Source organism: Chrysoperla carnea, chromosome 3, assembly GCF_905475395.1.
Source record: "Chrysoperla carnea chromosome 3, inChrCarn1.1, whole genome shotgun sequence".
NCBI lineage: Eukaryota > Metazoa > Arthropoda > Insecta > Neuroptera > Chrysopidae > Chrysoperla > Chrysoperla carnea.
The window spans coordinates 10,895,859-10,913,029 of record NC_058339.1 but is presented as its reverse complement, the minus strand read 5'-3'; the positions used below and the strand labels follow the sequence as shown (position 1 = coordinate 10,913,029).

The window sequence follows — 17,171 nt, the reverse complement described above, 5'->3', positions numbered from 1 at the left end:
TTTGAATTTCAAAGTCTCTATTGCTTGTGCTAAAACTATACGATACTATAATTTATAGTTATTTTAATATAATATATAATACATATGTGTTTGTGTGGCCTAAATATGTTATTATCATTAAATATAAAACGAACTGTAAATAAAATAATATACCCATATGCAAAAACTGAAATTGTAGGTGTGATATAAAATACAATATTATAGCAAGCTTTATTTTGAGTAATATTAAAGAGCCTTAAAAATACTCTAAAAAAGTTATATAAATATAACCAAATTACTGGTTAATTAAGGAGCAGGGTAGGCCAATTAAAGAATTAGACTCGATTTTTATATGTAGTTAAAATACATATAAATTAACATGAAAGTTTCAGGAGGCTCCATGAATTATTCAATGTTAAAGTTTGAGTTTGAATGCATTGCTCTTTATGGAGAAAATAAAAAACATTAGCAATGATATAGAAAAGAAAAAAACCAAATGTCACCTTTCATATAAGGGATGTACGAGCAGGGTTGACATTATTTTTATCTTACTTTTAACTTTGATTATGAATTTTGTTATAACTTTATGAATGTAGACGAAAAATAAGAATTGAATTTGTGTCCATATAGGTACACTTTTATGAGCATAAAAAATAATTTCACTTGTCCCTTGTAAAATTTATGTAGTTTCATATTATTTTGCATAACTATGGACCATGCAAAAAAACTACATAATTGCACAAACTGATACGAATGAATTATTTAATTTTAATCAAGTTTAAGTGGCGTGTCCGAAATTAGAGAAAGTAAAATAATTTGTTAGAATTATTACGAAATAAGTAAGTTAGTTTATTTTTAAATTATTATTTATAAAAATTATTGTATATAATTGCACATCCTGTGTGGTCAAAGAGATGTTACACTTAAACTGTTAGCCAAAACTATAATTGGAGAGATGATTACACTCAACATTAATAATTAAAAGAGATACGCGGAAATGAGAATCGTTTTTAAAGAAAACTGTTCTTTGCAACATATTCAGAGTTGTTATACCATGTATATATGTAATATGCAAGGTATAATAAGTTAAGTCCCAATTTTGTAACGCTTAGAAGTATTGATGCTACGCACAATATTTTGGTATAGATGTTAATAAAATCACCTAATTACTCCATTTTCGGTTGTCCGTCCGTCGATCTGTGGACACGATAACTCAAAAACGAAAATAGATATTAAGTTGAAATTTTTACAGCGCACTCAGGACGTAAAAAGTGAGATCAAGTTTGTAAATAAGCAACATAGGTCAATTGAGTCTTGGATCCGTAGGACCCATCTTGTAAATCGTTAGAGATAGAACAAAAGTTTAAATGTAAATGTTCCTTTTCAAAAAATAAACAACTTTTGTTTGAAACATTTTTTCGCAAACATCACTGTTTATCCGTGAGAGCGAAAACTAAGCGCAAATTGTATAGTATGTATTATACGGGAATATCAGTTACATATATGTAACATGTATGTACGTGTAATGTGATAGAGTAATTAACACTATCTATGCATGGTATTTCAACAATTAACACAGTCAATTGTTTGTTTTAACTTAATTTTTTACTATTCCCTACATAGAATTAAATATTTTTTGACTATGTATACTTCAAATTTATGTCAAAACGAACTCAAGTTTTTTTTTGCTCATTGACGCTTTTCACTTGTTTTTCAAGAATTGATGACTTCGATAAGTTTTCCCTTTTAGACTTGTACGAATAAAATATGTCGAAATTCAAAACTACCTCATTTTAGTGAATTTTTTGGCATTGAATGATATATTTCGAATCGATTGAATTTTATTTTGAATGTATATGTAAATATTTTACAATTTGCTTTATGTATTTACTTATGATTCGTCATGAATATTAAAATGAATTTAGTTCAATATTGATTTACCACTTTACTAAAATAAAATTACTGTAAATTTACTAATTTTTCAAATAAACATCAATTTACACCATCATAAATTAGATTAACACCTTATGGATGATTAAATTTACAGTTATAATTTATCTATCCATTTATGTGTCTCTATACTCTGTAGCTGTACCATTACTAAGTGCTTATCGAATGGTTATTTAATGTGACATAAGTTTAGATATATTCAACGTGCAGATATAGTGTTATGTATGCTTAATTCACCTGTAATCATAGATAATTTATGATGTACATTTTATAATGCAATAATGATTGCAACCTAGTTATCCCGCTTGAATGAGCTTGCGCTGCGCATATTAAATATGCTTGCCGAAACGTTTCTAATCTAAAATGATTTGAATGCTTTTAGTAGAAACAGTGACGGCCATTAAAAGCAAATAAATGCCACCAATAATTCCGTTGACTAAATATTATAGTTTGGTGACAGTGCAAAATTAAAATTTTTTTGATTCTGATGACGTCATAAAGTTGAAAAATTTGATTTTGTTGGTAACACAAGCAAATGTTATCCGATCTGATTGGAATTTTTTTTGAAACCCACTAAATTTGTGTCATTCTTTTCAGCTGTTATGTCAGTTTTTCGCTAGCTATCACTTATATGCTTTATTCCGGGAGTAGGGCTCCACATTCTTCAAACCTATTAAAGTTAGGTTTTTTGGATTCTGATTCAAATGATCATTTATGTGCTTAATTCCGGGACGAGGACTACAAATTATTGAAATAAATTTTTTTAGTACAAAATCATTTGTGTCCCAAAGCTCGAGTTGTCGATTTTTACTGTTTTTATTAAAATTTTCAATGAGGAAATGTATTTTCTATTTTAACGCTTTTCGAAAATGTTAATAATGTCCACCGCCACTGATCTTAAAAGATATTTTATTAATAATTTTCGCAAATAATACAATATTGATAATATTTTTTAAATTTCCAAATATACATCTATAATGCATTCAATCAGATAGTTTTATAACTAGCGAACGACAGACTATTTTTATTTCGACTAGATTTTACAAAATAATTATACTTAATAATTTAATTTCATATGCAATTTATTTAAGTACCTACTGCGAAGTAAAAAAATTTATATTTATATTACTATTACCTAGTTATTGATGTCATGTTAGCGTGATTCATGTGATAAAAGTTTATATATCGAAAACATGGTGATTACTAATTTATAATTGTATATTTACTATTGGATGAAATTTACTTTTTATATTCAACAATCGTTTTTTTTATATAAAACTAGCAGATACCCGCTCTGCTGGGCAATTTTTCCTTTTTAAAACAAAGACTATCACGTTATAGCCCTCACTTATTATTGCCCATGATAGTCGCTGACATTATAACTTTCTATAGGTCCAATCATTAAATTAACCTGATTTTTATACTTTTTGGATCAAAATTACCCCATCCACCGAGTTTCATCAAATTCCAAATCAAAATTTTTTTTTGCGTTTTTCTCGATTTTTTTTACCCCTTAGAAAAATTTCAAAAAATCGAAAAATGTTTTTTATCCCCAATTTCGATAAAACTCAGTATATAAGGCAATTTTGACCTAAAAAGTACAAAAATCGAGTGCATTTGTTGACTGGTCAAATAGTTTTTGACATACGAACTAAAATCAATCCAAATATTGCATCCAATCATTTAATTAACCCGATTTTTATACTTTTTGGATCAAAAATACCCCACCCACCGAGTTTAATCAAATTCCAAAACACATCATTATATACCTTTTCAAAAGGTCTAATTAGTCGCGAAAACCGTTGCAAAATTATGTTTTCATGACCGTATTGAAACTATTATTTGGAATCGTTGAAATGTATGGAACATTTAAAGTGGATAAATTACTAGGAACAAAATATATAAACCTTAATTCTTAAGTCTAAATGTTATTGATACCGCATCTTCACTCATAATTTTTAAAACAACAAAAATGAGAACGAGAAATGAGATAAAGTTTGGTATTATTTCCATTGTTTTAATTTCAATAAAAAGCATTTATTTATTAAAGTTATTTTTTGTGAAAAGTGTATGTAAATTTTACATAATTAGTTTTTTTGATTTGTTGATATTTAATGTAATATTTATATAAAATGTACTTTTGTGAATAGACAAAGCATAAAGAATTTGTGTATAAACAGAATAAAAGTTTCAAGATAAAAGTTTTCCATTGTTGGTAGTAATTAACATCTCCTTATAACCGATAATAACCACAAACTTTCTACATTTAAATCAATAAAATAGGTTTTTGAATTCACTTTACATTTTTAATATGCTAAAAGGCTGTAAATGAAATCAGTTGATATAAAATGTGGGATGGGCTATTATTTTAAGGGTATGTATTTAAAGCAAGAAAGTAAGCATTATAACGCCCACGGTAAATACTAAAAAATTCAGTCTATGGTAAAAAAAATTTTTAGGTGTTATATCAAATCAATTAAAATATGGTTTATTTTATTTCTTACCAATTAACATTTGATGTGGAATTAATTAACAAAAGGTTGATGATAATGTGAAATTTTTGAATTACCTGTAACAAAATAAAAACAATTCGTTAATATAATTTTTCAAAAAGTTAAAATGTAATAATTAAACTACCCAATAAGAATAGCGTATTTCTTGAATAATTTTAAGCTGAAAACGCCTGTTACATTTTTATTTAAGTAGTTTAATTCTCGAAGATCGAGACTGTTATAATAATATAATACCAACTTAGGTAACTCTGTAGGTACCTTTTTTCAATCAACTTAGTAAATGTGCTGTCTGAAACAGCGACTAATTTTAAGACAAAAATAGGTAGCCCACTTTTCTGGATAAATGTTCCGATCTTTGAATCGTGTATGTGCCTTTCATAAGCATCATTAATGCCCTTTATAAGCCGGTAAATTCTTTATTACCTTTACGGAAATAAATTTTTAGATTTGAGCTGTTAAAATTTGCTAATATATAAATCATATATAAAAGTGTTTTCAAAGGTATGCTTTATTATGTAACAAGGCTAGTTTTCTTAATATTAATTTGGAAAATTAACATTCATTAGTTAAAAGCATGGTTAATATTTTTCTATAAAGAAAATTATTACAAGCGACACTCCTTTTTTTATAAAACACATTTAAAATGATGAAATGAATGGCATTTGTGTTTAGATGAGTTGAGTGAAGTGATTGTCTCTAAATCTTAGCATCAATATTTCAAAAAAAATTGTACTCTTGTCTAATTTTCCCAAGTTCTAACAAAATCCACCCTCAAAATTTGAAACGTCAACATCAAAATTGGGAAAGTCCTTAAGGTCTAATAAGATTATAAACAATAATTAGTCATTTTTAATAATACATTGGCATTCTTTCTCTATAAAAATATAATTTTTAATAAATATTATGAGTCATTAAAAAAATATATGAAAGTAATTTTTAAAAATTTTATATTGTTACGTATTTGGAAATATAGGTTAAAGGAGCCCATATTTACACAAACAAACAAATATATATCTGCACTGTACAGTCATAGCCATTACCTATAGTTAATAAAATATTATGTATAATGACCTGCATTGCACATATTATTACAAACAATGATTTTATTAGCAGCATTGCATATTATACCTTTGTTGTTATGTACCTATAGCACAAAACAACACAGTGCAATGCAGCGAGCCACTAACAACATAAAAGTAAGGCAGGGCACCTAACATTTGTGTAAATAATAATAGACGTATGTAACGGAACTAAAACATGATTTGGATCAGGAAACAGCATTATTATAAATTTCTAGTTTCAACAAAAATTGACCATGGAATTTGTCTCGTAATTTTAATCGTTTATTCGGTTAGGTTAGGCTATATTGGCTGTCCACGAACACCTTTAGGCTAAAGAGCCCATTGTGATATCATATATGTGTTTTACCACCTTTTCCGCTGATAATTTCATTTATCAGCTACTCAATTATTTTCAGAGGCTGAGTGTAACTCTTTCATGGATATACCATGCACCACACCAGACCATCACAACTGTTAATTAATTCAATTTTTATTGTGACGGCGGGAATCGAATCCGCTACCCTAGGTATACCGCGAGCGGAGTTGGTTACGCTTGGATTGAATCGTTTATTTCTGATTTGATTCTGTTTTCAAATGAGTTTGAGATACACTTTGTAAATTAAGGTAATGCATAATTCCTTATAGAGCAAGAGCCCATAACGGCCAGAACTTCGTTATTTTAAAAAGGCTGAAAGTTTCTCTGTGCATGCCTCCAACACAGGTAAGAACGACCAGCGACTATAGAAATTGGATTGTGATTACTTGGACAGATGATAGGTAGTAAAGGCGATAAAATAGTACCTTAAATTTCTTAAAGTATAAAGTTCAATTTTTTTATCTTTTCTTCAGGATAACTTTAGAAATCACGTTATTATTTGCCGGACACTTTTAACAGTTTCTACCCCCTGCCAGACGCCCCTAAATTGTAAAAAATTATAGCTATACTTTCGTTATAGTATAAAACTTGAATTTTATATATGCTACTTGGAGGCGTCTAAAAAAAGTTACCTCAATAGCCGGACAGTTTTAATGGTTTTTACATCTTGCCAGATACATTGAGAGTCCGCTGTAGGTGCGATTGTTTATTTTCAATTTTACACGAAAAATGGTGATTAGAAAGTTGTTTGGAATTAAATTTCCTACAATTGTGGTCCTTATTAATTTTTACCTAAATTCGATATTTTTCGATTTAGACCCGAAAAGAAGAGATGAGTTTGTGATTATTAAATAACTCGTTTCTGATTACCGTTGCTGGAGTTACATTGTACATACCATTCGTACAATTCGATAATCATTCATTTCAAGAGAGGTTTGTAAATTGTAAATGATTTCAAATAATAAATATTTACATAAATAGGATGGATGTATTACTTCACGCTAAATAATTTTCAAATATACAAACCAATTTACAACTTGAAGAAATATAATAAATTAGCAAAATCTTCTTATGGCAGTGAAAGTAATTAATCATTTAAATTTATATCCTGAAGCAATGTCACTTTCAATATTTGAATAAATAGTTATTTAAAAAATAAATTTATATTCTACTAGCTTTTTCTCGCAGTTTCGCTCACGATAATCATTCATTTGAAAGAATTCACTAAATGATTCATTTATACATCATTTTTGTTTTTAGTCACGGATACCGCACTGCGGAATTCTTCACGGGCCGAGCTAGTAATACATAATTTATAGAATAATTTACGTTACGTTTCCTGAAAATGGAAGTTGATATTTAATACAAAAAGTGAAAACAAACAATTGGCTGAGTTAATTGTTGAAATACTATGCATAGTCAGTGTTGGTTTCTTTATCACATAACACATACATACATGTGACACATACATAACTGATATTCAAGTATAGTGCATACTATAAAATTTCCGCCTAATTGGCCCCCACACGGGTAAACAGTGATGTTTACGAAAAAATGTTTCAAACAAAAGTTGTTTATTTTTTTATAAGGAATATTTTATATATTTAAACTTTTGTTCTATCTCTAACGGTTTACAAGATGGGTCCTACGGACCCAAGACCCAATTGACCTATGATGCTCATTTTCAAACTCGACCTCACTTTTTACCTCCTGAGAACGCTGTAAAAATTTCAGCTCGATATCTTTTTTCGTTTTTGAGTTATCGTGTCCACAGACGGACGGACGGACGAACAACCGGAAATGGGCTAATTAGGTGATTCTATGAACACCTATACCAAAATTTTTTTCGTAGCATCAATATTTTTAAGCGTTACAAACTTGGGACGAAACTTAATATACTATGTATATTTCATATATACATGGTATAATTACAAACTTGGGACTAAACTTAATATACTATGTATATTTCATATATACATAGTATAAAAATCTTCGTTGTGAAAATGATTGCATACCTGGGAATATTATTAAGTTTATTAAAATAATTAATTAATATTATAATGATTTATTTATAAATAAAATTGGCTCTAAGAAATAAATAATAAAATATTGATTACAATAATAAAAATTCTAAGAAAATATATGTCATTTAAATCTAAATAAAATATAAACTTAGTATATATTGTTTAAATTATACAATGCGCTATAAAATTAATTATGGTATAATTAACTTTAATCGTTTTTGTTACTAGGAATGAAAAAAAATTGAATTATATATTCCTTTTTTGCAAAAAATCAATATTTATATCGTGACATTAAATATTCTGTATATAATTTAGAATAAGTATAAAACTGAAAATAATATAGGAATTAATTATTCAAAAACGTGTTTACATGATGTTGGGTGCACAGACTTTGTCATTTCCGTCATCTAAAGAAATGATAAAGAATACTATTTTAATATTGAGTTTAGTAAGATCGATTTATTTTCATGTCACGACCTTTTTACAATGTTGTAAAAAAACTGATACTCCAGCGGTCGATTATAAGAATCAGTTAATATAGCACCCCGTCAGCACTCGCGTTAACCTACATAGTCAAATTCATTATAACTAATTTCCCCATATTTATATCACAAGTTTTTTTAATTTACTGAGTAATTTACTTATATTAAACTAACGAAAGTATTCGAACAGGCTCGAAAATTTCCGAAGTGGAATTTTTTTACTTATACACTCTCGTAAAGAGAGTAAAGGTCGAGTCTCATGAGAGACATTCTCACAATTTCTAAAGGAGGTTTGAAAAAAAAATTGTTTTAAAGTGATAGAAAAGAAAGAATTCTATTTTGTAGATAGAACATATCGAAATTGGAGATAACAAATTTTTTCCGATTTTTTGCAATTTTTTTAAGGGGATACGTACTTCTTTGAAAAATCGAGAAAAAAGCAAATATAGAAAGTTACAATGTTAGCGAGTATCGTGGGCGAAACTTCATTTTCAAAACAGTTAGAGTTCCCCACCGAAATTGTGAACAAAAGGGAGGATAAGTGAGGGCTATAACGAGATAGTTTTTGTTTTAAAAAGTAGAAATTGCCCAGCAAAGCGGGCGGGTATCTGCTAGTCATAATATAAAAATGTATCTAGGCATCGTGAATTGATAGTGCGTAAATAAGGGGTGAATTTCAAAGTTTATTTCAGTTATCTAGAAGTCTAGAAGTAATTTCTAAAATATTTTTCAATCGCTTCCATTATCATTTTTCGTTTAGCTAATAAATACATGAAACTCTTTTAAGATATAATAATCTTTTGTTTGAGCAATTATAACCATTTCTCTCAAACATGATAAAGAAAAACTGTATTCAGATTGAAACAAATTTAAAGTTTCTTTGTGACACTGATTACATTCAATTGTTATTTTGACCTAATTAAAAATATAATTCTTTTGCAAGTAGGTTAGAAAACATATTGCTTTACTGGAAAAATTGTTTTATTCTGCCAAAAAAATCACAGAAACATTAATAATCTTTAACTACTAATGAAGACAAAAACAAATTTTTATTAAAACTAAACAAAAAGTACCTATTGTTTTAAAAAATATTTTTATTATAAGTTGTAGATAGCACCGAGAAACCATCATGGCAATTCATCATAACACACCTCTGGTACAGTCTTTAAAATTAAGGTGTCGCTTAATTGTCTGTTCAATGCCCATCCAATTCAAGTGTAGCTAAAAACCGTCAAAATTGCATAAATTGGATCAGAATACATACTAGATTAGTTTAGTATAATTCGTGGAAATTAAAGAGTATAAAAAACAAACCAATTCAATTTTTATGGTGTATATATAAATTCATTTTGATACACCTTGTAAATAAAACACAATATTCCATTTAAAAAAAACATATAATAGAACCAATTAACCTGATTTAGTATGTATTGGTTTGGTGTGTGCGCTTTGACCCCGAAAAATTCACCATACATTATTTTAATAATAAAAATGGATAAGACACACATTTTTACAATGTATACAAGTGATGTTGGGCGAGTACAGACAGTGAAACTATGAAACGTTTTTATTATTAAATAAACTGAACTCCTACACGAAAGTCTTTACCGTAATTAGTAATGGCTGATCTACATTCTACATATAATCTTATATATTTAAACGAGCAATTCTTGTATATATATATATATATATATATATATATATATATATATATATATATATATATATATATATATATATATATATATATCAACGATCTTGGAAATGGCTCCAACGATTTTCATGAAAATGAGTATATAGGGGTTTTTTGGGGCGATAAGTCGATCTAGCTAGGTTTCATTTATCAGAAATGTCGTTTTATCCGTCTTTTCATGAAAAAATGAAACATACAATGTAAAATAGGCCTGTTACTGACATCTATTGGTGTACCAAGGGAATCAAATTGGTAGTTATGTGGAGTTTTAAACGGTTCTTACATACAATGTAAAATAGGACTGTGCCTGACATCTATTGGTGTACCAAGGGATTCAAATTGGTAGTTATGTGGAGTTTTAAACGGTTCTTATTTTAGTGATAAAATTTGTCTTTTTAAGTAAAAAAATACCGAGCAAAGCTCGGTCATCCAGATATTTTCTTGTTAACAAAAAATTAAAATCTATATATATAAGAATGGAAGCTGACTGATCGACCAACGCACAGCTAAAATCGCTGGGTCTAGAGACCTGAAATTTTGGATTCAATTCAGGCATTCAACAGCATATAATTTTTTCTATAATTAAGTGGCTACCATACTTTCCTCGAATAATTGAATTTTTTAAATTGTATTTGCTCTACCACTATTGTGAGACAATATTCTGCATATTTATAAAATAGAGGCACTAACAACAAACAAAGTAAATAATAATTACGATGTGAAACAAACAATCGTAAAATATAACAATATGGTTTATGCCTTGGTAGGAAAGTTGAAGCTACACATTTTACAAGTATTACATACTTTATAGTTGTTGATAATGATATCAAAACTAAATTGAATTTGTTTGCACTAAATTAAACATTGTATATTGTATACGGATGATGAAAGAGTATATTACACTACTGGTACTGTTGTATACCTACCGTTAATTAATTCAGTTATTTGAAACTTTTGGCATTGAAATTTGTAATTTTCTTTTAATTCAACTTTAATATCATATTCTAATGTAATATTCATTATACTGCAGAATGAATGCATAACTAATTTATAAACTTTAAACTTTGTTTAAAGCCACTAATTAAATGGACTCACTTATACTCAAATTTATAACGTGAAAATTTTGTATTTATGTGAAACAAATTATGTATATTGTTTCCAATGAAAATATTTAACCTTAATTTTAATTTTATACAAAATTATTTTTTCATTTCGACGTTGTATTCTAGATCAAAATACTCTCATGAATGAAAATTTGTACAAAATTATTTTACTTATAATAAGTTACAATTCAGAGTTTCTGAGATATCGCAATAATGTAGATCCAAATTCAGCTACTCAAAAACTGCAGACAAGTATCGATAAAATACAGCATTGGTTGAATAAGTGGCGTATTCAAGTTAACGAGATGAAATCCGTTCAAGTAACGTTCACTTTGAGAAAAGAAACGTGTCCAGCTGTTATAATGAACGGTGTCAGTTCTCCACAGTCAAATGAAGTCAAATATCTAGGTATACACCTTGATAGAAGACTTACCTGGCGTAAACACATCTGGTCGAAAAGAAAACAGCTAAACTTGAAATTTTCTAATTTATACTGGCTCTTGGGTAAAAATTCTAAGCTATCATTGAACAATAAAGTGTTAGTGTATAAAACAATACTTAAACCTGTGTGGACCTATGGCATTCAGCTATGGGGATGTGCTAGCAATAGTAATATCGAAATCCTGCAAAGATTTCAATAAAAAGTGTTGCGAACAATTAGTGATTCCCCGTGGTATGTACGTAATGACGATATTCACCGAACCCTCGAAGTGACCACAGTGCGTGAAGAAATTGCGCGTTTCAGTGATAGATACCTGACACGCATTGAGCATCATCCAAACCCTGAAGTGATCAAACTCTTGGACAAGTGTGACAGTGTGAACAGACTAAAGAGACAAAACGTGCTAGATTTAAAATTTAGGTTTTAACAGTCATTGTGAACAGACTAAACAGACAAAATGTGCTAGATTTAAAATTTAGTTATCACTCACAAACATTATCACTAGATTAAGGCTATTCATATACTTAGTTTAAGCATATTAAGGTGATCACCAGTGGGTAGATTACCGTTCAAGTTAACCTTTTAGTCACTAGATCTATTTATAGTTCTTTTAAGAACTGATAATAGAAAATTAGGAATTATAAAAAAAAAAAAATGTGAAACAAATTATGTATATTGTTTCCAATGAAAATATTTAACCTTAATTTTAATTTTATACAAAATTATTTTTTCATTTCGACGTTTTATTCTAGACCAAAATACTCTCATGAATGAAAATTTGTACAAAATTATTTTACTTATAATAAGTTACAATTCAGAGTTTCTGAGATATCGCAATATTTTGATCGGTTTTAGTCCATATCTCAAAAACTATTGAACCAGTCTTCAAATGCACCCGTTTTTTGTACTTTTTGGGTCAAATTTACCTTATATACTGAGTTTTATCAAAATTGGAGATTAAAAAATCGAAAAATTTTTTAATCTCCAATTTCGATAAATCTTAGTACATATATAAGGTAATTTTAACCCAAAAAGTACAAAAATCGGGCGCATTTGATGACTAGTCGAATAGTTTTTGAGATACGGTCTAAAATCGATCCAAACATTGCGATATCTCAGAAATTCTGCATTGTAACTTATTATAGGTCCAATAATAACGATTCGATGCCACTGACAAACACACATACACAGAAAAATATGCGACGGTTCACATAATTTTTTGTGTTCTATATTTATAATATTGAAATAAAAAAATTAAAACATGTAACATTTATTTGAACAATAAATAGAATAAAACTAAATTGAAGGATGGATAGTTTGAAGACCAGATACACATACAATTAACAAAACACATCACGTACAAGTAAGACCGATATAATAATATGTAGATAGATAACTTAATATATGATACAATACCGTAATTTTGGTTACTTGCTTTGAATACAGATCATATTCTCTTTTATTTTTTATTTTACATGTTAATAACATATGCAAAATACTATAAGTATTATGGAATCATTCCATTGGCACAATAACTATCATTTAAATGACCAGAAAAGTTCACAAGGTCTGGTGGTTTTCACATTATTTGTTTCTAAATGTTTATTTCGTGCAATTTTCATTAATTCGGCAGTTTTCATTAATGAAGTTGTAATATAATAATAAAGCCTTGGCGCTTTACTACCGTAAAAATACTTCTTATACATTATCCATTTTTTCAAATGCCCTGTCATTTGATATTATCTTATTTGGGGGGAGGGGGGTGGATTTATCATTTGGTATTATATTATTTGGGACGGGGAGGAGCATGAGCCGATATCAGTATGGGTGCCAGGCCCATTACGGTGATATCTGACGAATAGTACTATTAACACTGAAATAGCACTGATGCTACTAATGGCATACCAGCAATATTTAACGAAATGAGAAAACAGGTTAAGAATAATAAAGTGACGAGTAGTGTGGCAACAAACATAGCGTTTACACCTATACTGAATATGATCATAGTCCAATAATGCGTATTGATAAACGCGCCAAAAAACATAGTGGAAAACAAATAGCATTGCGACATCTGCATTGTACTTTGGAATTCAAGAACATACTGTCGAGTTGAATTTACTATTAACTAATGTAAGTAGCGTCAAAGTTTTTATACCATACACTATACAGTATTGTAAATAACGCCATAGCTATGGATCTTACAGTATTACTACATGAAAGTATTATCAGATACTTTTTTATATCTGTTCTTATACCATATCAGCATTATTATAAACACCATGCATTATTTACCGTACAGCGAACAAAACGTTAATATTAAATCGGATTTGAATTTTGTCGTCAAAGATGACCTATCTATTTTTTAAAATTAAGACTTATAAAGTAAAACTTAAGAATCATAGGTAATATAAAATCTGCAATATATAATATAGTTTATAAAATAATATTTTGCACCGTAATCTAATACCACAGCATCCTCACTGAATAATAAAATCAGGAAAAAGGATATGATTATTATATGATACCTCCAACCGCCACTGTACTTATATCATGTACAATATTATATTATTATTATTATATATTTTGTAGTGTTTCACATAAATTATTTTCAGTTCAAAGTAAAGAGATATGACACAAAGAAATAAAACAAAGTGCTCCAACACACTCTACTCATATGAATTTATAAAAAAAAAAAGGTGTAGGAACATAATATATAGAAGCATGGCATACATACATAATGACAATAATATTTATATTTTTATGTATACTTCTTTTCTTGTCTTGAAAATGTAAGGGCGATGTATTATATTATCAATATTAAAAAACTCATCACTATTTTAGAATTGTTTAAGGCAGAACTCACATTTTATTGTGCCATTTCATGTATGTTTAACGACTTAAGGAGATATGCAAGGATTGAATAATACTAGGGATTTCAATTAAACTTTATAAATTATTGATTAACAAAGTTTCCAAAAATCACAAAAAATTCCTAGATGATCGAGCTTTTTATTATTATTTGATCGTTCAAAGCTGGCTGAAAAAATGATGAATCATATAGGTTATCCTTTTCAAGTGGACATTTCTATATCAAAAAATCTAGAGAGTGTGATAAAAACTATCTAAAATATTAAGACAATCTTGTAGTTTATAATAATACCATAAAAATATAAGATTATCGATGATTTAAAAACAAAATTTTAATTTAATGAGTTCATCGAAGATCCATTATTTGATGAACAGAGACAACTATAGAGTATTGATGATTGAAGAGCGGTATCTATATATTCAAATATATAAGCCTTAACTTGAGATTCCGGGTGCTGTATTTATAATTCTTAAATATGTACTTGAAATCTTTTTCTTTTATGTGCTATTTACTTTAAAAAAAAAAAACCATGAACTTTTGGAAAATTTATAAACATAAATATAAGGATATAATGATGTAGGTACAATTACTAATAAATAATTCAAATTTTTATTACAGAAATGGAATAATGAATTCATTTTAAATAAAAATAATAAAATAATTTGAAGATCATTGATTTGATATTCAAATGTAAAACCTTGATATTTTATAGATATTTATTTATATACTGAAAAAAAAGTATTTTTCCACCAAGGAAACTTTTTCCTCTCGTAAAGAAACTAGTATATTAGAGTAAAAAATATCAAAGTTTACCTACTCCCCTCAGCAATAAGCATATTTCAAAATCAATAATTAGCGACATATCAGTCTGTTGTATGTTCATACCATGTATATATGAAATATACATAGTATATTAAGTTTAGTCCCAAGTTTGTAACGATTAAAAATATTGATACTATGAAAAAATTTTTGGTATAGGTGTTCATAGAATCATCTAGTTAGTCCATTTTCGGTTGTTCGTCCGTCCATCTGTGAACACGATAACTGAAAAACGAAAAAAGATATCAAGCTGAACAGCACACTCAGGACGTAAAAAGTGAGGTCAAGTTCGTAAATGAACAACATTAGTATTGTTTATTTTCACATTTTAGGGGCGTACATAAAGTTTTGTATGTAGAATAACTTAAAATAACAAGTATGTATATTTTATGTCCGGGAATACGTATCTAAAATATTTGCCATTTGTCCTGAAACATCCTGTATAAATTGATGAGTTCATAATCCATATTTTTAATAATTTTAAAGCATTGGGCTAAAAGTAATCCTGATAGATTAATAATTAACATGGATTCAATTCATTTCTTAGATTCAATTCTTAATAGTTAAAATCATAAAATTCAATTATTAATTTAAAGTTGTTGTACAGTTAGAAATTGAATTACGTAAAAAAAAAAAATATTCCGTATAGTTTTTAATAATAAAATACAGAAGAGAAAAGATTCTTATTTATAAACAAAATGAATTAAATAAAAATTTTCAATTATTATGCATTATTATTCATTTATTATTATTGTTATTATGAAAAATATTATTCTATAATATTTTTGTGAACAATAGTCTTTTTACAAAATATTATTTTTACTTCTATTGTAACTTTTTTTTTTCTCGTAAATATTTTGTAATCATTTTATATATCATTAAATAGAAAAATGATTTATTAATTGAATTTATGTATTTGATTCCCTTTTATTTTTTAACTTCTAAAAGTATTAAGTTTACCAAGTTTATCAAGTTAATTATAAGTATAGTCATAGTACTGACTCACCTTGTAAATCGTTAGAGAAGAGCACAAATTTAAAAGTAAAAAATTTTGCTTAAAATAGCAGCTATTATTCAAATTAATGGAACTATGTTTGTTCGGGTGGAATCTTGCAACTCAATTTTGAAGCAGATATCTTCAAGCGATTGAACTAAAATTTTGCAGGCATATGTAAAACGAATGACAATGTATTTTTATGATAAGCATTACCTGATTTTCCCATCACTTCCACCATATTCGATATACATATATTTTTTTTAGTTTTAAATTAAAAATTTTTATAAAAAATATAAGACTCAAGTTTTTATTGTACCAAAAAAAAAAAAAGAAAATAATTATTTCTATGAGTCACTCAAACACGATTTTAGTAAAAGCTTGAGGCGTTCTGATTCATTCTTGATATTTGAAATTGAGCGCCCTCAGTTTTAACTTATAGTCGTGTATGAATGACTCATAGAAAAATTATTTTCTCCTTTTTAGTACAATAAAAAGCCTGTCGCTTCAATTTTTTGTTAAAATTGTTTACCCGTTAGAGCGCAAAATAGGGAATAACTGTGGTGTTCATTTTCTCCAAAACTGTAAAAGATAGACAGTTGAAAATTAGCAGCTAGCTTCAACTAGTTGTCTTGTGAAAGATTCTCGAAAAACGAAAAATATTATACAAAATACTTTCTTTCGAATTCAGAATAAATTTCGGCTTTTCGGTCGCCATAGCTGTTTTAGTTTTTTATACTCTTCTAATTTATTAAAAACAATACAAGCACTGACTTTCAACATTTTCTATACATGGTATATGGTATCAACCATTAGCTCAGTCAATTTTTTTCTCTTGTTTTTAACTCTTGTCAAACATATGAACA

At 27.9% G+C, this 17,171-nt stretch overlaps 1 protein-coding gene across 3 annotated transcripts in view; it reads right to left on the bottom strand.

Moving 5' to 3' along the window:
• Positions 1–17,171, bottom strand: part of LOC123294512 (serine/threonine-protein kinase tricornered) — a 149,742-nt gene that overhangs the window by 61,780 nt on the left and 70,791 nt on the right. The window lies entirely within an intron of this gene.